Genomic DNA, 26,516 nt, shown 5'->3' with positions numbered 1-26,516 from the left:
CAGGGTCCACGAGCTTGATTATTAATATAGTCATCATTCAACTATGTGAAATTTCACAGAGTTTACTAAAGTTACTGCCTTTGCTACAAAATTATTCCATGAAAAGCATTTTGCTATAAAGCAGGTGTTTTCAAGATCTACCCCAAGGACTCTACTCAAGTTATGCTCTACCTTGAGGTCTACTTTCTAAACTGTTTAATAAACATTTATGGAGTCTCCATGCAAGATTGCAAGAAGATGCAGCAGTTCTATGCAGGCTTCACTTCAAGATCAGGGTTTAATTAATCTTTTTCTTTTCAGCACTGAACCCTTTAAATGCTTGTGGACTTATTCCCTTCCTTTTGTTTCAGGGAAGCTTAAAATCTTTGATTCTTTTGATATTTTAATTAGTTCTTTCAAATACACAAAGGCAAATGGAAAAACTTGGTATTTCCAGCATGCCACACCAGTTATCCTCACCTGTGCATATCCAGCCCATCGGCTGTCCTTGATTTGTCAGTCTTCCTAACCAGAGCAGGTTTCCCAAACAAACTTTCAAAAGTAGCTCAAGAAACAGAAGAGACAAGACAGATACTCTAAGCCTATTTCATATGCTTTACAGTGGATTACTAGGATAGCACCAAAGAACTGGATCTGCATGGGCTAAGACTGCATAAAATCCAAGAGTATAAATGGCACAAGTCGTTCACATCATTACTGTTTCAGAATATAGACATGGTTTTTTAATTGAAGCAAAGAAACCTGTAAGTTTCCCACCCTAAAAAGGACATAACCCCAAGACAGAAATATTTTCTTCTAGTAAGTAAACAGCTTATGTTACTTGCAATAATAACAAAGCTTCTTAAAGCAAACCAAAGTCAGCATCAAAGATAAAGGAAACTTTGTCACTGTCTTGGACATTCACAATTAAAATAAAAAACCTCTGAATACCTTGTTCAAAGGCTTAATAAATTCACAATGACTAATGTGTCCCAAAAGCTTAGTGCTGTATATCAACAGAGGTTCTGTGCCTTCTTTTGGGTCCCTAAATACAGCTGACTATTTGCCTACTGACTGGCCCCACAGCTACCATGTTTCCTCATTACTGGGAATTTCGTAAGCATACAAGTTAGATTTCAAGACCTCCTGTTTGTCACTGAAACACTGAAAAAAATATAACCAATACTTGAATGTTGAGAGAATATGTATGAATATGAAATCTGGTTTAAATGGATAAAAGGAGCAAGAGTAACTTTTCCTCAAGTTCCAAGACAACATATGGAAGCACACTAAATTAAACAATTCTGATAAAAAAATTCAGAACTTACTCAATACCTACTTAACTTCCAATAGCTTCAGAGAAAACGAGAACCATGAATGACACTGAAGAACTCTGATAAAAGTACAGAAATACATAAGGGATTGTTAAAAATTTATGAAATAACCTGTCTTTATCCTCAGATTCACAAAACTAAAGAAATTCTGAGAACAAATAGAACAGAAAACAAAGGAAGTTACAGCGCAGAACAGGTCAACTTCTCCAAAATAAGCCTTCAGAATATCCTAACCAAAGCTCTTCCTTGAACCAGAAAACACTTTGGAATTTACAATATTTAGAGGAAAACAGTGATGTTTGTACCCTTGATTTTTATGAGGTATAGACAGCCACAAAGCACTCAGATTTGTACTTTGGTCTCGAAAAGCCAAGAGGGTTTTGGAGTGGAGGCTTTTCGTTGTTTTCTGGTCAGGGTTTTTTTTTTGAGGCGGGGAGGGCTGAGAAGTGAGGTAGGTTTTTTACACTAATAGGACTGTCCTGTGGAAAAGTACTGGTAACTTTAACAGTTTTGCATTCTTTCAAATAGCTGCTGATTTAACATCATACAGGTTTGGTTTTTATTTCTGAATGCTAAAATCTCCTTTAAGGATAGGAAGAAATGCTAATGAATCTACAGTGCCAGAAAACATGAAGAAAAAGAACAGCCTCAAGCAGGTAAAAACCAGAGCACCCTTTCCTGCTGAAAATGGCATTCTGGAAAATTACTTTAAAAAACAGAAGGAAAGCTAAGGTAAAAGTATCTGTCATAACAAAAGTGAAATCACAGAGATATTTCTTTGGACAAAAGCACCCTAGCTCCTAGTATTAGTATCACTAAGTTGGAAGAAAACTTGGATCTAAGAAGATCATGGAAATCAACATGGGTGATCACTAATTAATCATCCCTCATTTATATTTACATCCTTTGAAAATAGTATGCATCAGCACGCTTCAGGAGCAGCTTACTAGATGGACCTAAAGCCAAGTTACTAGAAATATATTAAACAGAACTTTACTTAAAACAGCTCCCAGTATCCTAAAGACCAAAGCAATCACCTTGCAGAAGTCAAACAAACCTACTCTTCTCTAAGTGCCTCCACCAGAAAAAAAACCCAAAAAACCAAAACCCAAAAACTAACTCATCATTAATGCTCCAAATGACATGAAAGAAGGTCCTGCTGTAATACTGCAGTACTTCTTATGCAAAACTATCAACTAATCTCTCCAAATTCCTAATGGACACAGCTGAGCTTCTGAAAAGACTACAGAACCTGGATGCCTTCAGTTTTACTGACTATCAGTACATTATCCTAAATATTGCCTTCATTTAGAACTTTGTATGATGTTCCAAAACACAATATTCCAACTTTTGTTTGTCTATATACAAATATTGATAAATATCTGTAAAGATATACAAAGAAACACAATTGCTTATTTATTCTTGACATAACTCCTCACTAGACAAGTCATCATCTCTGCTCAGCTCTTGTAACATAAAAAAATGGAAGGCAAATTCCAAAGTTGTTTTTAGTGTCTAAAAGACATTTCTAAAAATGAATTGTCACAGTACCTGTATGGTATTTTTAGAAACACTGTGATATTTCAGTTATATAGGAACCTGGATGGCTTCTCCCAAGCATCATTTCTATTTTTTGCACTCTCCTTTGTGCAAAAATACATTATACCTTTTAGTGCTCATTACTGTTGATAAAACATTGAAAAGCAATAGCACTCTTACCACCGTGGTAGAGAGAGATACCTGGAGAACAAATTTTTTCAGGACAAGTTATTCTTCCTCTCCAAATCTTACACATGCCAGGAAAGAAACAATCTCTCTCATCCACCAGCTCTTTCAGCCACATGTACAGCAGTGAGAATCACACTGAACGTCCTCAGCAAGTCTCACCACCTCCAAAGTCTGGGAACAAGGGCCTGGCATTTAGGGGAACATAGCACAGACCACTAGTGATGTACTTATTCCAAAACACTAACAAAAGGAAAGGTCTCTAAGAATCCATGCTAAAGCAACTCAACAACAAGTCAACTACTTTTCATCATCTGAGTCACTACTGCCCAACACAGTCAAGGCTTTACAAGGACACAGAAAAAGACAATCACTACTTTAAACCACTTTTGTAAGAAAACAAGTTAATAATATAAATGTTCAATAGTTTCCCCAATGCAAAGATCTAGAAAGACCATGGACAAGCACCTACTATCTTTGGTTTATGTAACAACACAAGCAACCTTTTCACCTCTGTTTCTGCAGCATTTCAGCTCAACTTGCATTCCAGACATTCAAGTTCTACTCCCTCCCATTCTGTAATTGCTCCAAACCCTTCAAATTTTTTCAGTACAGCTTATCTAGGCTAATTCACCATCACATATCTCCCCAACTTATCTTCCCCTTTTTACCCCAGCAAAAAAACTGTCACAACATATTTTTTGTTAATAACTACCGGATTAGGGAGTTATTAACAAAACTAACTGCCATTTTGTTCTCAACTTTCTACAAGATGAGAAACTGTTTTAAAAGTAATTTCAGAATGCTAATATTCACTACAATTCATACACAGTGCAGTGATTTTCATTACATGCCACAGATTCTGAGTTTCAAAGTTCTGCCCAAGAACACAAAAGATCAGGTGATTTCAATATGTCAAGAAGTATGTCATGAAAAAGGAAGCAAAGCAGGGCAGAGTACTCACTTCAGTGTGGGAGAGAACTGTGAGAAGCCAGCTGCAGAACTGCCACTTCCCACTCCCTGTGATAGCACACACAATCAAGACTTTCTCACAGAAGATAAACTCACAGCAATGGTACTAAAACAAAAAACCCAGCACTTCTGTGTGAAGAAAAAAAGTTATTTATATTGGAACTTTGCAGGCAGAGCCTGTCCTCTGTTGAAAATACTATTTCTAATACCAAGCTGACTGGGTAGCAACAACAAAAATACAACTGTTGGAAAAAAAACACTCCCCTCCTCTGCCCTCCCTACCAATTATCACAGGGAGAACACAAACTGGTGTCTTTGGTGAAGGCTCCTAAGAACATTCATTAGAAAACACAATATTCTTATATGCCTAAATACAAACACCTACGTAAGTATAAGCACAATAACAAATACAACAACAACCTATAACCACTGTTTTGGTTGTTGGGAGCCTAATTTTAGGATACAAATTCTGAAGATTTCCAAACTCTTCTGACTGAAAAGGATAAATTCAGAAAACTAAGTTAATATCAGAGACAGTTCCTGACACTCAACAGTCACAAAACTGTTTTATATGCTCACATTTGAAGATGAAGAAAGGTATCAGCAACAAACATTATAAACACTGAGGGCCTTCCAAAAGTAAGCATCAAAAATTATATCACATAGTGCCCCTAGGAGAGCTGAGTAGAAGCAGAAGCAAACAGCAGAATATACAGAGGATAACCACTCCAGAAAATAAAAACTGAAGCTGAAATAGAAAAAACTCCTATCAGCCAGAACACCCCAACCAAACCAGTGAAAACCCTAAACCACAACCACCACCCATCACCCCACGGACTGCAGCCAGGCAAGTAACAGACACCAGCCACTTCCCACCAGCAGCAGCAAGGAGCAGCTTCAGAGCTGCCACACTTTACAAGCAGACATGAGGATATGTTTTCCAAATGCAGTCACCTGACCTTCTGCTGTATGCCTTTTCTGGAAAACTCACCCCTGTCCCTACCAAAGGGCCACACTGGGAAAGTAGATGGGATAAAGCACAATTCAATGCTATCAATGTACCAAAATATTACTCTGGGCAAAGGCAGGCAGAAGGGACTCATTACTACATTTCAATGATTACATTTGCTAAGGAACTGCTTGCCTATCACTCAAACTAAAAATGGATGCATCAGGTAAAAGCCTGTAAATAAAGGTAAATTACACAAGATATACTTTGCTATGAAAAGTATTTTTACAAATGGGTGCTAACAGTTGGTCCAGAAAACAGGGAAGGTACAATGATCTCAATTCATAACTTCAGCTACAACTGGACCAATCAATGAGGCACCTGTAATTCCTCCCATCCCACTTCCCAAAATGCAACCTCTCTCCTATTCTACTGCTTTGTAAAAATGAACATTATCAAATAGCCATTTAAGGCAAGCAAAAAATACAGCTGTTCAATACTCCCAAAATAATGTCCCTTTATGAATAAAAAAATCCAATTAAGTATGATAAATATCTAACTTGTAGCGTTCAGCATACTGAAAAGTTACAACACACTAACAAGGGGCCTGAAATATTCCTAAACCCAGCCATCTGACCTTTATTCTGATTTGAGCTTGAGTTTCACATAAACTGGATTGAGTTTCAAGAAATACTGAATTACTAAATAGCCCATGATCCTTAAACTAGTTAATTATTTGTAAGACAAAGCACTCAATATCAATCAATAAACATCAACTAGAGAATTCCATTTCCAGTATCTGGATTTAGTAGGAACGATCAGTTCCCATACCAAGAGCATTACAATTACTTCTGCTGGAGTGAGAGTTCTCTGTAATCCCAAATTTGCTCAGAACTGTTATGTCAGTTAACATTTAGTGTAACAGAACGCACACACACACTGTTAAACCACTGTCTTCCCCCATTTAATCTCACTGGCAACGTAAGGGCATGGCTGCAACATTTTGTCAGCCTAAGAGTTGCTGTGTACAGTTGAACAGTGACAGGAAGGCAGCACAACTGGATTTAAAAGGAATTATTTTATATGAAATTATTTTACAATATATTTGATTATGAAATTTGAAAAAAGCTCGCTCTCCTTCTCCTCTACCACTATGGGTAAATCCTATAGATTCTGGGTAGACTTTGTACCAAGATGAAATACTCACTACACGACACTGAATTGCAGACTAGGTAAGAGCCTATCATGCTTTTTCAAATTTTGAAAACAACACATATGAGAAGTTTATGCAAACTCATTACATGGTATTTCTTGATGGTGAACTGTGATTTGAGTATCAAATTACATTCCATAGGACTACTGCACTATAGAGGTGCACAGTATCTGCATCTGGTTTTACATGGCCATTTCACACCCTTGCCATCAGAGAGCTTTTCTACAATTCTGTGAACAATGTGGGCTGCTATCACTGCTTGCATAAAAGGTTCCTATTAAATTATCTAAGGGACACAATGTATACAGGCATTAACGTTTATGTGAGCTTTCTGTCTGGGTTTGAGATTTTTTTTTTGTTAATTAGGCATAAAAATGATATATTTTCATGATAGTACAAACTCAAGAAATCCTTTAACTCATTCTGATAGTATCTTTATCAGCCAGAGTGAGCAACAATCACAATTTCCACAGGTAACTTAAGCTCTTTATGCAGTACCAATATGAAATTTACATCTACATTGGTAAAAAAATGCAGCAAGGAAAAATGTTAATTGATAAAAATCAGATTATACATTTGGCTTATAGGCAGAGTGCTCAAGTGTTGTGATAAGGCACGAAATGATGACACAGACACTGCTGCTCTCGAGGGGAACAAAAAAGAAGCACCTTTATTTTTTGACTCTAATATTTATAGTTTTCCAAAGGTGACAGTGGATTGGAGGGTGACAGTGCCACCTCTCCAATGCCACTGGACAGACCAAGGGTCCATCAATTCTCTCTACTTCTATAAAAGAATGCAAAACATAAGTTATTTACAAAACTGTGTGTGAAAAAGTTTGTTGAGAGAATGTAAACATCAGAAAGCTTAACAAAGTCTTACAAAATCAGAGTGACATTCAAGAATATCAATGCATATATTTTCAGAGAAGACAATCTGGTTTTGGTTTATTTCACCAGGGATTCCTTTACACTCTGAAGCAGGGTGGACATTATTTTCATCTGAACAAATCCGGTCTTGGAGGTTATGCCAAGTTTATTCAGTCTCAAAATCAATTTAAATGAGTGCAACATTGTTTAATTTTACTGTCATTTTTCCAATCTCTGGATACATAATACAAAATGTTCTGCAATCCAGAGCACAAAGGAAACTAATTGAATGTGGCTTGTAGTAACTAACATTGGAGCAATGCATTTAGTACTAAAAGAACAAAGAGCATAAAACAAGCATCTTAAGGCAGAGCTCTAATAGCCACATCACTTGAACTTTGCTAAAGATAAAAAGTTGCTTGAAAATATAAAAATATGAGGACAAGGAATCAGCATCTGTTCAAAAACCTTTAATTCAAACCAACTTCAGGTGAAGCTGCAGAGCAAGTGACACAACTATTCTATATTTTCCCCAATTTTAAGTTCTCAGAGCTTTTAAAAACCTGAAAGGGTTTGAAACCAATAACTGTGTGTGAACTTGTGTGTGCTTTATTACTATTGAGAATTTTATTCATTTTTCAGTTGAATTTTCTCCATGAATGACTTGAAAAGGCTTGAACTAAAAAAGTATACCCACTAATAGGCCATGCTAATGCTTGCAAGCTTAAGCACAAACTATTGGTCAAGAAACTCCACTAACAAACTTTGACTTCAGTGCCCATATGAAATTCAGGTAAGTCAAAGGCACTGCCATTCTTGTTTAATATGCTGTTCATTCAGCTACTGATGCTCCTATTTCAGTCAACTTTTCTGTATTAAACAACCTCACAAAGTGAGGTTATTTAATACAAGTGGTCAGTGCCTTTTCCTCCTGTTAGCCAGGTCACCTGTTGAGAGTTCAACTCCCTTTTTGCATTAAGAACTTTCATACTTTCCTAGGCATATTCCCCTAGTGCTACTAAACATAAATCAGACACTGGACTTCACACAACTTTAAAAAAGATCAGTGTAGTACACTCTTGGTTGTTTGGTTGGTTTTGGGTTGTTATTTATTTTTAACAGTGATATTTGACCAGGGATTTTTTTTTAATTAAGAAAAAAAAAAAAAAAAAAAAAAGTCATGCAGACTGAAGAAAAGGAAAAAATGTATAAAATGACAAGTCAAGTCTCTTTGGTGACATTCTGAGTGTTTTCCTCTACAAAACTCCTTTTCCTTGAGTAGGTCTTTTTAGTAAAATGAAATCTGTAGGAATGAATACTAGACATGAGAAGAAACTATCCTGAGAAGACACTCTGAAGAATATTAATTTCAATTCTCACTGTATTTCTTGTATAACTCTGCAGTAACATTATACAGGTTTGCAACATCAGCTCTGACTCTAAGTCAGTTTAACAGGATTGTCACACTGCACTGCTTTTTGATGCACCCTGCTTAAACTCCCCTCCAATAAGAAAATTGCTGCATTTTCTCTGCACCTAAGTGACCCACTAAAAGCCTCCCCAGATTTATCCTGCATTGTCTAATCAGTCCATTTATTCTGTCCTCAAATCACCAACCTTGCACAAGTCAGGTAGTAAAGAATTCTACAACAATCACATTAAGTTACCAAAACACTGAAGCACTTCGCCCTCCACTGTGAAGAATCTTCTCTTTAAAATCTGTTTTATTACTTGAATCAAAAATTATGCTGAAACTTGTACTAAAAACCCTGTAAATTAGTTAATGTGTTAATTCACTATTCTATACAACACGAAATGACTTCTCACTCTAAAATCTGGTGCACATTCATTCTTCAGATGCATTTGAAAGAAAACTTCCATGACACAATCTTCATAATTACATTATGCACTGAAAAGGGAGGCAGGAATCGGAATACCACTGCAAATGAGGTTTTGCTTAAAGGGCTAGAGCTGTACAGCACTGATGGAAAGCTGTTTTGATAGATCATACCTGTGTTCTATTACAAACTGATTTGTCAGTTTACAGACCACACTACCACGACAGAGGTACTGCCAATAGGCTGAAGGTTACACACAAACCATGAGAAGAAAAAAAACTTTGTACATTTCACACACGTTCCATTGGTCAAGATGATGCTCATCACTGCAAGCTGGTAACACAAACTTTGTCAGAGTAACCACCAGATCCTGAAGCTGTTGGGAGCCCGAACACACGACTTTGGTACCTGAACTGGTAACTTTTCCCTCGCTGTCGTGAACCACCTCTGCGCCGGGAGCTCTACCACCGCTCCCGGAGGGCACGCCGGCCAGCGCCGCGGCGGCCCGGGGACTCGCCAGCCACAGGTACCGACACCAGGCGTTTCAGAGCCTGCCCGCTTCACGCCGAGAAGGGAGCGAAGGGGAGGGTGAGGAGCGCACGCTACCCCTGTCCCAGGACGGCAGCACAACCTTTCCCGGGCTGGCCGCCAGCAAAGGGGGCAGCGCGGGCGGGACCCGCACAGGCAGAGGCGCGGCGGAGCACAGGCGGCCTTGCGGGACCCGCCGGGCGGGCGGCGGCAGGGCACGGGCGCCTGCGGGGCCCCCAGGGTGCTCCCGGCCACCCTCGAGCGACGGCACTGCCCCGCCCGGCCCCCCCGCCCGCGGGGCATTACCTGGCTCCCACTGCCGCCGGCCCGGCCCCAGGCCCCGAGCGGCGGCCCCGGGCTGCCCAGCTCCTCCGCGCCTGGCAATGGCGGCGGCCCCGCTCCCCCTCCCCGCTCCGCGCTCACTGGCTGCGCCGCTTCATGTGACCGAACAAAACCCTCCTCGACACAGCCCTTTGTGTCCCGCCCGGCCGGGGCACCGGGAACGCCGCTCGTCGGCCTGGGGAGGTGGCGAGGGGCGCTTGAAGGGACGGAGAGAGGCGACAAGGCGGGCTGGAGAAGGAAGGGCCGGGGAGGGCAGCGCCTGCCGCGGCCGCTCGGCCTGCGCCACGCCGTCGCCGCCCCGGCCACTTACCGCGGCGCGGGCGGCTGCGGCCGAGCCGCGGTGCCGCACCAGGTCGGAGGCGGCCGCCATGTTCCCGATGCGGCAGGATGGGGCAGAGCCGCCCGCTCCGCCACCCGCCGCTAGGGAAAGCGGCCGGCTCGGCCCGGCCCGGATCGGATCGGGTGGGGTGGGCTCCGCTCGGCCCCGGCTCCCACCTCCCGGCCCGCGGGGCCCTGCGCCTCCCGCCCTCCCCCTTCACTCCGCGGCCGGGCGGGGGCGGCGGGGGCGCGATACAAAAAACTAAATCGTAACGGGAAACTCACGGGCTCGCCGGGCTGTGCGTCACGCCGGGGTTACGTCCTGCGCGCGCCGTCGTGACGTCATCGCGCAAGCCTCCTGACCGCCCCGCCGCTCCGCGCGCGGCTGCACGCACACGCACACAAGCGCGCACGCGCCCCGCGGTGGGCGAAGGGCGCACGCGCAGGGCATCCCCTCCCTGCCCCCGCAGGGAGCGCGCGCCCCCTCCCCGCCGCGGCAGGCGCGCGCCTTGCCCGGTCCCGGGCGCGGCCCCGCCCGCTCGCAGGGAATGGTCACCAGGCCCGGAGGGAATGTCCCCCCCCGGGCGGCTCCCCAAACGCGCCGGGCGCAGAGCGCCGCCCGCCCTGCGGGCTGCCCTTCCCACAGGCCTGGGAAAGCGGGTCAGGTGCGGCAGAATGTGCGCCGGGGCGTTCCCGAGGCAGCGGGGGGGCAGAGTTAGGCTGAGGTCCAGGCCCAGGCCCAGGCCCAGGCTGCTGCGGACGGTGCCGGGGGCGCGGGGAACCTGAGCGCAGCGGCACTGCCCGGGGGGCGGGAAGGCGGCAGGTGACAAAAAGACACGTTCGGTACCATTCTCTCCTCAGACTAATGCTGCTGAAGAGAACCCCGGCGCACAGAGGGAATTCTCCCGGAGTCAGCGGAGAGTGCTAAGTGCGTAGAGACTGCTTAGATGAGTTAATTTTTTCCCTTCAGACTTGCCGGGCCCGGGGGATTTCACACTCGAGTGAGAAGCTGATAAAGGCAACGTTAGAGGTGTGAGCGGTGGTCAGAGTGCTCAGGGACACGGCAGATGTCAGGAGAGAGGAAGAGGAAAAACACTGCACATGTAATTCAAAAGGGGGAATAGGTAGAGCCAAGCACTGTCAATCATTCCAGCCTCTATTCCCAGAAAAGTACTGAAGCAAATAATCACACATCTTTAGTACATGATCGCTAATGAAGGGATAAGTTACAGCCAACACAGATTTGTCAAAAAAAATCACATCGAGCCAAACTCATTCCAAGCTATGACAGAATAACAGGCCTTGGATGTGAGTAGTGCTTGGTCGGTTATGACTTAAATCAGGTTTTTGACACCATCTCAGAGAAGTCTTAATTGAGCAAGCAAAAGACATAACATAATGAAATTACTGCGGTGGTGCAAAATTACATCAGCAACATTTCATTGTGACAAATAGCAGGACAGCAAATACAGTTCCCTGGAGGTGGGTATGTCATGACTGTGGTCCGAAGTCTAATTATGTATGTGGCAGAGTACAGTTTACATGGATTGGATTTGCCAACAATGCCAAACTGGCATTGCTGGAAGCATGTTACAGCACAAGAAACGAATTCAAAACCTTCCTGAAAAAATAGTTGCAGAAATATGATGCAATTGAATAAATACAAGTGCCAACTTCAACATTTAAGCAGGAAAATAACAATTGCACAATCGCAAGACTGGGAACAGATGAATAAACACCAGGTTTACAGAAAAGGGGCTGGGGATCAGAGTAAATCAGAAACTGAACACGCATCAACAATGTCACACCGTTGTGAAAAAAGCTGCAATACAGAGAGATGCGTAAACAGAACTGTCATATCTAGGACATAGGAAGAATTCCTCATCTTTAATACTGGTGAAGCCTCATCTGTGTGTTCAGATTTGGCCTCTGCATTTCAAGAAAAATTTCTTTCAAAAACTTCCAGTAGAAGACAGTACAAGGAAGGGAGCGGAAAAAAGTCACCATTTTAAAAGATGTGACCCTAACTGAAAATAGGAATGTGTGGGATTTTTAAGCCTAGAGAATAAAAACCATGGGGAGAAAAATCCATCGTTCACCGAGTCCACTGCAGACAAGGCTAAATGTAACGGCTTTAAACTGTACTGAGAAATTTCAGTTAGACATCAGGAACAGTTCTGTTGCGATATGGATAAGTAAAACTGACATACATTCTCTACAGGATCCTGGAAATGGTATTAGTATGGGTTTTAATATTAAGTTAAATATCTATAAGGAAAATATAGAAGAATTTGACTGCTGTGAAGTAATGGAGGCACACTAGGTTATAATTGTTTTCAGCATAATTTTCTGTAGCTGCAGTTACTATCCTGATACCTAGATATCTGTTCTGATCCTATTTTTTTCTGACAGAAGTGAATCCCAGAGGCATTTAAACATTTAATGTGTTGTCATGATCTTATGCACAGGTGTAGATATCCCCTTTGGGAGTCTTTGTCATGTTACAATCAGTATAGTTGTGTGGCAGCATATGTCACATGCTCAGCTAATTTGCTAATTTATAAACTTTATATATCACTATAAATTCCACATTTAAAAATAGTGTGTGTGTTAGTGCTCATGTAACCATCATCTATCACAGCTTTTGCTTTTCTTTGCTTTTTTTCTCCATGGTACCAGAGGCTAATTTTCCCCAAAATCCATTAAATTCAGGGGTTTCTCTGGAGCTTGCCAGTTAGGAGAAGGCAGTGTGAGTGGTTTATGTTGCTGGACTGAGACCCACCAAACTCAGCTCATTAGAGATGACTAAAAGACCATTAAATAGGCCAATTTTCAATCTCCACTGAGTTAGACTGAATTCAAACTGATAGCCCACAGGCAAAAGGCTATGAATTTCATTAACAGTACCCCAAAGCATTCAGTCCCCTAATGAGTGCTAATATTATTCTTCTGAGAATTAAGCTTGTTTTCTGAAAATATACATTTATAAAATCCAGTTCTAATTATTCTGGAGCTTGTAAGGACAGTTTTTCCACTGCTCTTAAACAAAAGAAACATTATCATCTTGTGCAATCCACAGATTCCTTCTAAGATTCTTACATCACATGTGCTCCACACTAACCAAAATACAAACAATAAATATGTGAAAAAGCAAATATTAATACTACCTTTATGCTTCTTGCTGAAAATCATATATTTTATTGCATGCAATCATTTTAAGGTCATCACATGTATTTAAATATATTTTGTCCCATAGAAGGTAAGATTTAAGGAACAGCAATTCTTGCTTCAATTCTTCAATAACTGAGGGGAATCACCAAATTACATGAAAGTATTGACTTATAGAAGATGCAATGTTTTATTACGTTTCACATCTATTTGTGAACAAGTAAAATGCTTAGCATAACAAAACCTGAACTTCAGTTCTAATGCTACCAAATCCCACAACTTATTAATAGTTTAAAGATATCTAGCAATTTTTTAATCTCTCAACACTTGAACTAAGAGGCCCAATTCCATTAGCACTAGTGGATTCTTAAAAATGCTTATGATTCACATAAATCTGTGGATCAAAAAATCCACATTTGGTGTGAATGAATAAGAACATAAATGCAATATTTCATTAAAATGGCAGTGTGGTAAAAGATTATGTCCAGTGATGTCAGAAGTCTTTTTTGATTTCTAATGCCACTTCTGCTGCGATTTGTAGTATGTGAAAAGTAATAGATGATCTTAAAGGTTGCCTGATGGATTAAGAAGACTTGGGAAATAGACACAAAATGACACAAAATTGGGATTGCATTTCTGCACGAAATAGAAACTTTAGGACCAGTGAAGCATTCTAATGTCAGTGAAAGAACACATGGCCAGTAAAGAACCACACAACAGGATCCTTGAAAATCAAGCCAGATACTGCACAGCTGGCTTTCTGTTTGCAGGAATTCTGGCTGTGGCCTGTATTGTTTCTCCACCAATGCAGACAAGGCCTAATAATGGTTAAAACAGCATTTGAAAATCTCTTGAGAGAATGATGCTCCTACTTCCTCCTGATCTTCAACACGGCTATAAAAAGCTTAAACCAAGGCAGGTTCTTTCAAGTTAGCAGCAAAGTATGATTAACTGGAACCAATTTAGAAACTGTTTCTTCATATAAACGTTTTTGTAGCTGAAGCTGCAGAGGGAGAGTTGGAAAATGTTTAAGCTGAAGCATTTGGAATGAAAGAAGACTGCAAATGCCTCCTTGTACCACACAGCAAAATCCCAAATGCCTGGAGGGAAGAACTTTTTAATGATAATTTCTTACATTTATATAGCACCTTTAATTCCCTAGGACCCCAAGCACTTCATTAGCTCTATGCAAAAAGCTTCACCATGGAAATATAGCCACTATAGGCATCATTCCTTGAAAATTTCATATTCAGTTGACATATATTCTGGTGATTCTGTGTACAGCAAACAAAACAACAACAGATAAAATATTAAGCTATATCATTTTGAGTTACAGAACATTTTAAGGCTGTATGGTTTACAAAATGCTGTCATGTAAGGATACATCACATTTAGCCCATTAATTTTCCTTCTCCATTTACTATTTCAATCCCATCTTTATACCATAGCCCTTGGTAGAAAATTTTGTCTTCCGTAACATTTTCAAAATTGAAATGATTCTTGATGTCTGAAATTCAGACAAAAATGGTCTCTATAGGTAAAAGTAGCATCTTTTATGAAATACACTACTACAGTCTGAAAAAGTAGAGTTTTTGAGTACCTGTGATATAGTGATGGGATTTTTTTAAGGTGAGATAGTTGTACTAATAAAATCCTTTATCTTTATGTATAAAGTTTGTCTTGTCTTTGCCTTTAGACCCTTGTAACTACAAAAACAAGCACACAGAAACATGATATGAAAGATATCTGTTTCATTGCTCAACTTGCCACAGAGTTTTTCTTTACTCGCTACAGAGATGTTTCTGGTTTCTTGGCCTTTCTCACAATGACATATTGCTGATTTCACTAATATCCATGAATTTAGGAACTCAATATACTGGTTATTTCAACAAACAGTAATCAACATTATTTTAATTGAAATATTAGAAGAACTAATAAAAGAATTACTTGGAGCAGTTTGATTTATTTCAACATTGTAAAAAAAAAAAAAGGGGAAGGTGACTTTTCCTAATATTTTTTTTGCTGCTTGAGCTGTTGATTCATGTTTTGCTGGCTTGCTTCTTTCACAGGCCCTTTTGAGATACAGTTGTCAATGTTAATTAAAGAGGATTGTCTCGTCTATTTTTCAGACAAAACAAAAAATGTATTTTATTTATAAATTTAGTCTCTGCCATAATTCAAGATTTTCTAGTCACCTTTGTCAATATTAATTAAACTTTTTAAATTACCAGTAAAATAATAAAAGAGCAGTAAGAGCATATAGGTAAAATTAAAACCATGTCTCTCTTAACAGTGATCCCAAGATAAGGTTAGTCCTGAAATGAAGTATTTTGCAACAAGGGTGTTTAGACAGCGTGTCTAGGGAAACATTACTGTTTGGCACTGTGGATTGCCTTTAAAACTGTCCTACTGTTGTGTGTGTTTGAAATCTCGGAGAAGATTGCTCAGATTACATAATAAAGACAACTCCACTGTGTTCTCACTGCTCAGCTTCTGTCCATAGGCAACGGTACGAACATTTCCGTGTCTGTTGCTCAGACCTGCTCCCCTTGGCTAGGCCTGTGCTTGCAATGACAAACCAGCTTTTGTCAGGAGAGCAGCTCGTTCCCAGCTTCCCACAGTCGTCTCCTGTTCTCAGTCTCACCACCATGGAGTGTTCCTGTCATCTGCCACTGATCAGAGGGGAGCAGCTGCTGGGGCAGCATTGCTGGCCTGGCACACCAGGCTCCATTCTTAGCTGTTCCACAGGTACTGCCTCAGTAAACTATCAATTACAAATCCTGGATTAATTATCAATAGTCATTTATTAACCTTAGCCCTTATGCTTATTTTATTTCATCAGGTGTTATTCTAATTCATCCTCCAAGACAATAGCTAAGCCTACATTTGTGTTCCTTTCAGGAGGATCTGCCATCTCTGTTCTCACACCTGAGCTGCTGAGCTCAAGTCACACAATTCAAAGATCACAAGAAAGCAGGTTAGTGTAGGAAAATACCACCATACATTATAACACTGACCTTCTTAAAAACAATGCATTGCCTTGGAGAGTTGCCATTTACATCACACACAGGAAGCATTAATATATGATATGCTATGAGCAATGAAACCATAACAGGTTGCTTCCTGAATCTGTTGATTAATTATAATTTAGTGTGAGAGGAAGAAAGCAGTGGCAATAAACTGGCCTTCAATAGATGATGGAAAAGGACCTAGATCTAATAGGTATAAATTATCATAGCTCTGCTTAACTGATGACTCAGTTCACATTATAGTGCCAAAATGATACACAGGGAGAAGACAGAAATGGTAATTTCAAGATCCTTGTTTAAGTGTCACACTGGTAGCCTCAACATCCCCCTGCAGAGGTCACAGCACGAATGAACCCAGCTCCTGCCACTATGGGCCGGACCTTTGCCATGACTGTGCTACGCTGGCAGAATGCTAGTGACGAGAGGGAAACTGCACTAGGCCTGAGAGTGTCACCTTCTGTCTCCTTCAAGGTGTGTCACCCCACTTACCACATCCACCTCTGGCACTAGCACCAGGGTCACACCCATGGCTGCAGCGTATTAGAGACCGGAGCGATGTCAGTGTGGAGAATTAGAGACAAGAATTCTTTCAGGCACACTCCATCTCCAAAGTTGTGATTTTTCTACGTCCAGTGAGGGACACAGGTGGCACAACACGGGGAAGTCACCTCTCTCAGGCAAAGACCATTTCAACACCCTTCCCAAAAGGAAGAGGCTTTGCTAGCCAACCCCCACCACTTCCGTACTTCAAAGTCATCTGGCCAGATGGAAGCCAGGACAAAGATCCAAGTGAAGACATCTTCACAAAACCCCTTTGCCTTAAGAAGCAAGTTCCATATGTTTTAGCAGCACTTGAAAAATGAACAGCATCTCTCAGTCGTCAAAATCATTGCCAGGCAGTATTTCAAACTGCCTTCTTTTCCCTGCAATTTCCCACTCCTCTGCCTGGTAGGCAATTGCTACATCAGCAATTCTGATTTCTCTCACCGTTCCATGGACATAGACACCTTCCTGTCCTTATGCTTCACACAACTACAAAAAGCTTTATTATTGTTTGTTTGTGAAGTGCCAGAGGTTTGTGTATGGGAAGGCTTTTAAAGAAGTAAAGAAAGCAAAAAAACCATTGTACTACTATTAATGTGGAAGTACTATGGATCTTATTTTGTGTTTAGGTAAGATCACAGCAGCAGAAAGTCTGTTTGATATGCCATACCTTCTGTTTGTTTCTTAATTGTAAGGAGTTTGGTTTTGATCAAGACAATTAATTATGAATATACCTGAGTTTTCTAACATCAGGGATAAACCTTAAAAAAAACTACAAAAGCTTTTTTAGACTATATATAGTGTATGGATAAGTAAATATCTTCAGAGCATAAAAACAAGACATATTTGTAATTGAATCCTGAAAAGAAGAGGGAAAAAAACTATATAAAATTGTGATAGTTCTACACAGTCTTAGAGTTAATATGAAATTGTGAAAAATTATTTATCAAATTTTGTGGTTGCAGAGAATCAGTATATGGCATAGTTTATTAACAAAAAGAAAAGACCAAGGTGCAACCTAGGGTTATTATGATGACAGCATTGTTAGCCAGTAACTTTTTCCTTTCCAACCTCCCTGCTAATTCCTTTTTATGCCAAAGGAATAGGAGCATCCCTCAACTCCTCACTTTGACCCGCATCCATTATCACTCTTCTGCAAAAATGTATCTTCAGTGCAATGATCAAAAGCTATATTGAAACTTTTGCTTCTCTCTTGTCCATCCAGTATTTCCATATCACATCCCACTTAAACTCTCACGTGAATTATTTTGAAAAGCAGTTCATTTGCCATTATCTCATTCAGAAAATCTGTCAGGTTTGGGATTTGCAGGCAGATCTTGTATTATACCACTACTGGTTTTAGTGTGAAGCTCATATGAACATAAAGTGTCTCATTATAAGCTCACTGAAATAACTGCAAAGACTTTAATGAGCTTTCAACCAGGCCCTGGTTGAAAATTCTAGCACTCATTTTCCTACTAACAAAAATCTATGTATTTAAAATAACTGTAAAATAGTTATTTCAGTATCCTGGAATGCACACTGAGTAGTGGTTTCTCAGACAAAAGAATGAGTGAGGAAACTTAGAAGAACAGTCATGTTCAGTTTTAAAATTTGTCCCAGTTTCACAGGCCTTGGCTCTGGGTTCTAACATGTGTGGAAAGGAACTCAGATAAAGCTTTGGAAGTGTATTTTTAGTTAGATTGTGCAGATAATTCATAGAGTAAAAATGGGGTATCTGTAAAAGCAGAAATAATCAGCAGAGTAGTGTAATTTTGGGAATTTCAGCAGAAGAAGCTATATCTGAACACTCAGGAAGCACTCAGATCTGTCTATTAGTGTGTCATATGTGTCCCTCTAATTCCATCCCAAGCATATCAGAATTTCTTCTTAAGACATTATGTGTGAACTGTCATTCAAATATACCTCTAGCTTTTACTTACTACATTTATATTGTACTCTAAAACAGCATAGATGTTTTTACTTAATCTGCACAAAAGAGAATCCTGATTTTGAATTTTAACAGGAGCCAGATAATGGTGGTTTAATATTTCATGTAGATGTCTTAATCAGCAAGTCATTTAACCCAGTCCATGTAAGAGAGTACTTTTTAAAGGATCCCATTTACAAATAAGCAATAACCATGTTTTGTCACTTTTTATCAATTATGCTTTCCAAAAGAGGAGGGTGTAGTCTCATTTGTGATAGTTTTAGGAAGCAGAGCTCTCCACAGTGACTGTTAAAATGGCACATGCTGGGGAAAACAATGCTTATTAGGATTAATTTAAGACAATGGGTACTCACTAAGCCTGAACTGTATATGATCACTTTCACCATTAATGCATTACAGTTTATCTCATGCTTTAAAAAGAAATAATTCTATATTGAGAATTCCTTTTTTTTCCCTGATAGAGCTGACAGAATTTAAATCTCAGGCCCAAGGGAGGAGAGCAGTGGCTCGAGGCATGCAGCCCTCCTGTGCTGCAGCAGGACAGCACAGAGGGCAGTTCAGGCCAGCAAGGGCTACGAGGAACAGTGACAGCCCATCCTTTCAGGAGTTTCAAGTAGTAGGTTGTGGAAAATTAATGATGCCTGACTGTCAAAGCTTGTGTTGATCAAACAGCTCTGCAGCCTGCTGAGAGCAGAGAGGCTGAAAACGCCCTCTGAGAACACATCCTGCTTTTGCTGCATAGGACCCAGAAACAGGAGATCACAGGGCTTCATAGCAGTTCAGAGAGCTGATACCTGGTGTTAACAAGGGGCCCAGGCTGGAAACGAGGGTGAGCATTCAGGACACAGAGCCACCATTTCTAACCCCAGGTGTACATGAACTCAGGCCCTTTTACACCTCTTGTGCCAGAAAGGGTCACTGTGAAGTACAACCTGGGGCAGCAGCAAGCTGGGGAGCTCCTGAATGCAGAGATGCTGGGAATCAAGGCAGGGCAACCACGACACATGCATAGGGGCTGGCTCGTAGGTACCTCCATCCCATAGCAGCAGGATACCATGTGAGGCCCTTCCAGTACTCATGTGACATCAGAACACGCATACCACATACAACCCACAACCTACACACCCCTACCTTTATGTTAAAAACCTCATAAAAACCTCCACCAGCCTTCTGATCCTGCTGCAGCAGCCAGTTGGTGTCCTCCCTGGGATGGTGAGCACCTCTGTGGTCCTCCAGTCCATTCTGAAACAACCCACTCAGGCCTTCACTTCACAAACAAAATCTGTACTGCTCCTTCCTTTTGCTTTACAAACAATTTATAGAAGGGGGGGGGGGGGTCACTCTTCCTTCTGGGAAGGAAGATAGCTGATCCTCCTCTGGGTTAAGAGATGCAGAAAAGGCTTGGCTTGTAGCTGTGGCCTCCCAAACGTGGAAGAAGACTATGAGAAGCCCAAAGTGTTTGCAGATGGCAGCCCAGGGCCAGGTGGAGGGGGCTGCACTGGGGGTGATGAAGAACACATCCCTGTTAAGCAGAGTGGCCAGCTGGTGCTGAACAGGTGTGGCAGGTGTGGCACACGCACGGGTGCAGAGCTGCAGTGTAAAAGACTAAGCCACGTGGCTCTGTTGGACAGGTATGGGGGCGCTTCAGGGAAAGTCACTTAGTGGATGTGATCCAGATTCTATGCATGTGGGGGGAAACTGAGAAGGTTTCTGAGCAATTTTCCTTTAGCATCCCAGCTGGAGCACTCCCAGGGAGTCCAGAAGGCACATCATGCTCAGGTAACACAGCCTTAACAGTAACACAGGAGCACTTTTACTGGACAGGAGAAAACTATTTGGCCTGCCTACATCTAGCAGTTCTTTTGTTCTGAGAAGGATGAGGATATTTTACTTGCAGGGAGGGGAGACTGACTGAACAAGTCTCATTTCCCAGCAGGAGCAGGAAAATTAAATGGCTTGGGGAGTACCCCACTGGAAATGTCATATGAGTGATTACCTATGCACCTAAAAGGAAAATATCCTAATATAAAATGTAGTAGGTATCAACCTCAACTTAAAATGCTTCCTAGCTGTGAGATCTCAAAAAATCCCCACAAACTCAAGCCTTGAGTTTCATTTCATTTAGAAATAAAAATTTTGTCTTTTTCTTTTTTTCTTACACTGGGCTGGGTTTGAAAAGAGACTAGAAAAAGGAACTACCACAAAAGAACTTGTAGAAGACCCCAACATTTCTCCTTATTTTATATTTTACTTCAATGGAACTTTAAGTGTAAGAAGACTGGCCTGGTCCAGATTTGATCATTCTTTTCCAAAGCCTGGGAGACTTCCAGGAGTGCCTGTGCTTTACATTCTGCTTCATGGGAATGTTATTTTGATTTTTATTTTACTAGTATTTAAAAGCACTCACTAGAAGTTCCTGCAGCTGTTTGGCCACATAATAACAGACAGCCTCTAATTCCTCATGCATGGCACTCAGCATGGTGTAATCAGAAAAAAGGCCCCAAATCTGTTCCAGCACTCTAATAAGTGTGTGTGTCACTTTGTAGGAGATCAGAATCCTGTCCAAATTCTGCAAAGTCTAACAGAACAGTTGCCAAATGACAAAGCCTATCAGAAGACACAGAGTAAAAAGGCACATCTTTGTTTCTGATCCTCAGAGTGCCAGTACTGGCAAGAGAAACATCAAGGTTTCCAAAATAAAGCCAGTTAACCACGGTAACTGCTATTAAATATAAACAAAAACATAAAAGTAGTGTCCTTGGAAGCCAGTATAAGAATGTTTGAAACAGTGGCTATGTTTACAATTACTGCTTTGTTAACATTATGTACTCCTGGAGCTGTGCAGCTCCACTGCCTGTGCTGGGAACACAGGCACAGACCTCTGGAACCTGCAGCAGGAATCCCAAGAGCAAAATATTTGTGCAGCCACACTGTGGAGTGGTGGGAGGAGAACAGGGACTGCAGAGAGGTGCAGCTTCTTCCCCTTTACTGTCAGGCAGGACACATTGCACAAGGAAGCAGCAAGAGTACCTTCACTGTCCTTCTCCCCAGTAACTCCCCTCATCTTAGTAAAGGCTAGCAAGCCAAATTCATGACAGCAGCTAGCTGCTTTAAAGGCTCTGCTACTGTAGTAGTAAGAAAGTATGTTCTGGCAGCCTAAACCAGGTAAAATTACTTGGAAGATAACATAACAGTGAGAACTTAATGGGTATTAATTAGTATGTTAAAAATACAGCCATTTTTCTTGCATTGACACAAAACCTGTATCCATTTAATTTAATTAGTAAAGAAATGGATGCAGTACCATCAACATGTAGACAAAATGCAGGGGGTAAAATGACATTGTATGGGTCTATTCAATACTTACAATTTCAGCAGCCTTGTTTTCTGCAGGTACAATGCTGGCATTTTTCATCTGAGCACAACCTATAATGATCCAGATTCTGGATGTGAGGAGCAAGACTGATCCACTATCCACTGGAGTACAAGCTGGTCTTTTGGGGAACTGCTAGAAGATTCCAAACAGAACTGTTTGTGCAGAATTGGACTGAACTGCTGTCCAAGACATGGCCAATAATTGGAGTATTCCTGGTGCTTCAGTATTATACAACAAATACACTAATATAATTAATTGATGTCATTAAACTGCCGTGGTGTTGAACACGTATTGCACTCAAACATACTGAATGTTGACAATTTATTATTTCAGCTTTTATGACAACACTTCTGTGGCAATATTTCTGCAAAATCTGTAAGATATAGGAAGGGGAAGTCTGCACACTATAAAGTGCCACAGAACTGAAGACTTGTCAAAACAAAATGAGCTATAAAAACAATAATATTCAAGCAAGATCACTCTCATTAAACACCTAATGATGCCACAGGCATATTAGTGGGGAAATGCTCATGAGGCTCATGAAGAATTAGGAGGAAAAAAAAAAATAAAACCCCTTCTCCTAAAACCGCTTGCCAAGCTGTTTGAACATTCTGCCGCAGGCAGTTTCTTGAAAAAGATGGAGATGTGAATGGAGACAGGCAGTGACTATTAGATGCTGATGATGGTGAGGGCAAGCAGAACTGATGGTAGAGATTAAGGGCTGCATTTTGCTTTCAGTTGTCTCGCCTGTCCCAACATTTCATAGTATTTAAATGAATCTGTTACATAAGGCATTTCTCCTGTCTACACTGCTCAGCAGCCATATTCTCCTTTCTGGTATGGATTGTCTTGGGAAACTTGCCAAGCTGTGACAGAGCAGTGCATAAAAGGAAATCACGCTCATAAGCTGGGGGTGGGGAAAGCTGCAGGTGAACAGATTCAGTGCAGCAATATACATCCACTCTCCTGTCTCAGAAACTGAGGGCTTCAATCAAAGGGGACCCACAGTGCTGCTTTAAAAAGTGCATAGGGCTGCTAAAGACCCCAAACATCCCATTCATTTGCTGCAGGGAGGGTGTGAGCATAGTGGAGCAGAACTGCGCAAGACTTCACTGGCTGCTGCTCTGGCAGACTGGAAGAACAGTTAAGTACTTTCCCTTAAGACGCCAAAAAAGCCACATGCAGTTTTGGAGCACATTCATGATACACAACACCTCCTTTACCCTAAGGAAGGAACTAGATCTTTTAATTAAAGACAGAGGGAAACACAGGTGAACACTGCCTCTTGTAGGAGTAAGTTATTACCTGCCTGCCAGGACCTGCCTGCAAGGTTTGGCATTTCCTGTAGAATCCAGGGAATGCACTCGTTGTTAACATTGATTATTTATTAATAGTCAAGCTCGCAGGTAGCGGCTGGCTTTTCATCTCTATACCTTAAAATGCTTTGTAAAGGAGATAATTACCAACAAAATAACACAGACATCTACATTTGGGCTTTGGCATGGAAAGAGTGTCACAGTTCACCTGTAAAGTCGATTTGCCAGCTCAGCTTTACTCTGGCCACCTGCCCTGGAAACAATTAAATTACTGGGGGTGGGTGGAAGGATTCATAGCTGAAGTTCAGTAACACAAACATATACAGGACATAAGGCAACCCTACACAGTGTTGTGCCTGGCTGGAAGATGTGGAGGTCAAGGAGACTCTCAGCTGGAAGTCTGCAACACTGCAGCAAACTCCAGGCATCTCCAGATCAGATTCATTACTACAAGGTACTGCTGTGGATTACTACACTGAACACTTTTAACTGCTCCATCCCTGACAAAGATTTACTATCCTTTCACCATCTTCACTTGTTATAGTAAAAGACAGGTAAAGAAATGTATTTGAGCTGATAAATTTTTTGCCAGTTTTGCACTGCACACAGACTAGGGTTTTTTATCTTAATGACCGGCAGCTGAAACAAATGTTTTGCTTTAGTGTTTTAAAGCACTTCACAAAACTTAACACTAATTTATTCTTTCACAGTGTGTGTGTGGGGGGGGGAAGCTTCATATCATTACTCACATAAAAGAACAATGCGAAAAATGGAAACAGATGTGTCTCATTTAAGCATGAATAAGAAGGAAGTGAAAGATTAAGAGAAATACCATGGCTTGGTTAAGTCAAGACAATTTCTTATGGATCTCTAGTGAGTCCCGGAAGATCTTCCTCACAACTTGGTCCCTGATTCAGCAAGCACATGGAAGTGCTTAACTCCAGCTGTGGAGGTTGTCTCACATGATTCATCATTAATACTTTTAAAAGATCTATAGTCAAATGAATGCTTTACAGGAAGGAGTTGAGGGATCAATGGCATTGTTCCTGAAGACAGTAAGGCACTTACTGTTTTCACAAACTGCAGACATCAGAATTTGAGTATCAGAATAGAAATGAAGTCAAACTCAAAATACGTTGTTCCTGAAACATGAGTGCTTTGATTTTCTGCAGCACAGAGAGAGCATTGCAAGATCCATAAACAGCAGCCAGGGATCTGCTGAGAGCCCCAGCCTTCCCGCTAAGGGGTGCAGCTCCTGGCAGCAGGGATCTGATCTGCTTTGGCAACTGCCTCTCACCAGAGACTGTCCCTGCAGAAAGAAATGTCCAACTTCAGCTGCAGGGACTTTCCCTTAAAAAATCTTCTGTACACCTTCAATGACGTGAGTTTTACTGAGGGAAATGCAGCCCTTTAACAATCTGCCACTGAGAAAAAAATTACTTGCAGGGATGCACTGAACCTGGGCAAGGGGTGTATGTAACAGCGCCCCTCCATTTGTGTGTCTGGTGGGATGTGGGTGCGGACAAAGAACTCGTCTTTCATTGTTGGTACTAATTTTCTCTGGACAGTGAAGGATCAGACAAGTTTGTTCCCCCCCTCCCTCTTTCCCCAGTAAAACCCAGGCCAAGAAATGTGTCCTTGTTCCAGAGGCATTGCCATGGCTCCCAATGGCCTCCAAGGTGCCCTAGGGCTCTCACCACTGTCAAAGGCAGGACAACCCCACCTGTGCTCACAGCCAGGAGTGAGGTGCAAAGATTTCTTCCACCACAGGAGATCCTCCTGCTATTTCCATTTCATCAAATGCCTGCTCAGACAGTTTTCACTTTTTGTTATCCTAGAGCAAATTATCCTCTCTCCAGCCCAACAGAATTATTTTTGGTCCATCTGCAACTGCATGTCATTCCCCAACTGGAAGAAGTATAGCTACTTCTGATGTTCCCAACAGAAAAGAAAAGCAAAATAAATGTTCAGATTCCCATGAACTACAGCACTGTTAAAAAAATTAAATCCTCCTTTTTCTAGACTGTAGCAATTTATTAGGAACCATTGGGTAGAAACATGGAGCAATATCAAATTCCTTTTACAAAGGAATTCTTAGAAGGAACATTTGAGAATAAGGCTTCAAATATTCTTGTTTGACTTTTAAGAACAACATTTTGGTTCTAGGAAACTGTCACTTTCCACTCAGCATTTTTAATATGAAAATAATGTTTCCTGATTTGTCACTGATTTCAGCACAGTTGCCGAGAGAGATTTGGCCCTGTCTGCAGTCCACAGACTGTGCATGCAGAATTAATACTCTCGTTAACATTACTATATGCAAATGCTCCCAGGATGCAAAGAGAGATTTGTATTTCAGATTAATATTTTATGGGAGTTTTGTGTGTACATGATAAATGAATAAATGGAGGGACACAAGGGGACATGAAGAACATGTGCATCATGTGTGAGAACTGCATTAATTCTTAAATGTTTGCAATGGCCACAAGATGGTTAACGAACAAAAAAGATTTATTATTGCAATTACATAGGCGGAGAGAATAAGGGAAGAAAAATGAGAGATCAAGGGAGTTGTTTCATGTTACAGTTTCTCCAGCTGCAGAGCTGGCTTCAGAGGTTCTCCAGACCCTTCTGCCCCCACCCTTTCCACCCTGTGTGCCTTCCCTTGTCTACAGGTCACGATGCCTTTAGTTCTGCCAATTCAACCATCGGCATGATCAAGCTTTAAACCAGCTCTTAATTACAACATGGAATCACACTAGTTCATTTACTTGGTCTCTCCTTCTTTTCCATATTGAGGGCCAGTACCATATAAAACCTCAGCACTAATACAGTGCTGTGGATATGAAAAAATAGGCATGTCAGGGAGACTGAGAAAAGATCTCAGAATCTGCGGGTCAAAAAGAGAGTTATGTGAAAAATCTGTCACAGATTTCCTGCTGTTTCAGCTTCTGGGTCACCCCTCCTACCATTCCAGTTGTCCTTATTCCACTGCTGCTCTAGAATGACATGAAGCTCCCTCACACTTTAACTATAAGAAATGTAATATTGTATTTGTCCAAAAAC

At 41.2% G+C, this 26,516-nt stretch overlaps 1 protein-coding gene across 8 annotated transcripts in view; it reads right to left on the bottom strand.

The window, feature by feature from the left end:
* The window catches only part of ZNF644 (zinc finger protein 644), a 74,070-nt gene that overhangs the window by 38,509 nt on the left and 9,045 nt on the right, over positions 1-26,516 (bottom strand). For 3 of the 8 annotated variants that reach the window (XM_041483490.1, XM_041483485.1, XM_041483492.1), the window contains exon 1: positions 9,288-9,473. The exons of 1 other annotated variant lie outside the window; for it this stretch is intronic. The gene's annotated coding sequence lies outside the window, so the exon portion shown is untranslated. Of the gene's footprint in view, positions 1-9,287; positions 9,474-10,059; positions 10,196-10,352; positions 10,455-26,516 lie in introns of those variants that run through there. 4 more of the 8 variants (XM_041483486.1, XM_041483489.1, XM_041483487.1 and 1 more) reach the window with 4 other exon arrangements.

This window comes from Pyrgilauda ruficollis, unplaced genomic scaffold, assembly GCF_017590135.1.
Source record: "Pyrgilauda ruficollis isolate IOZ18807 unplaced genomic scaffold, ASM1759013v1 scaffold6, whole genome shotgun sequence".
In the NCBI taxonomy this organism is placed as follows: domain Eukaryota; kingdom Metazoa; phylum Chordata; class Aves; order Passeriformes; family Passeridae; genus Pyrgilauda; species Pyrgilauda ruficollis.
The sequence above is the reverse complement of the archived record's forward strand: the minus strand, read 5'-3'. Positions and strand labels throughout refer to the sequence as shown.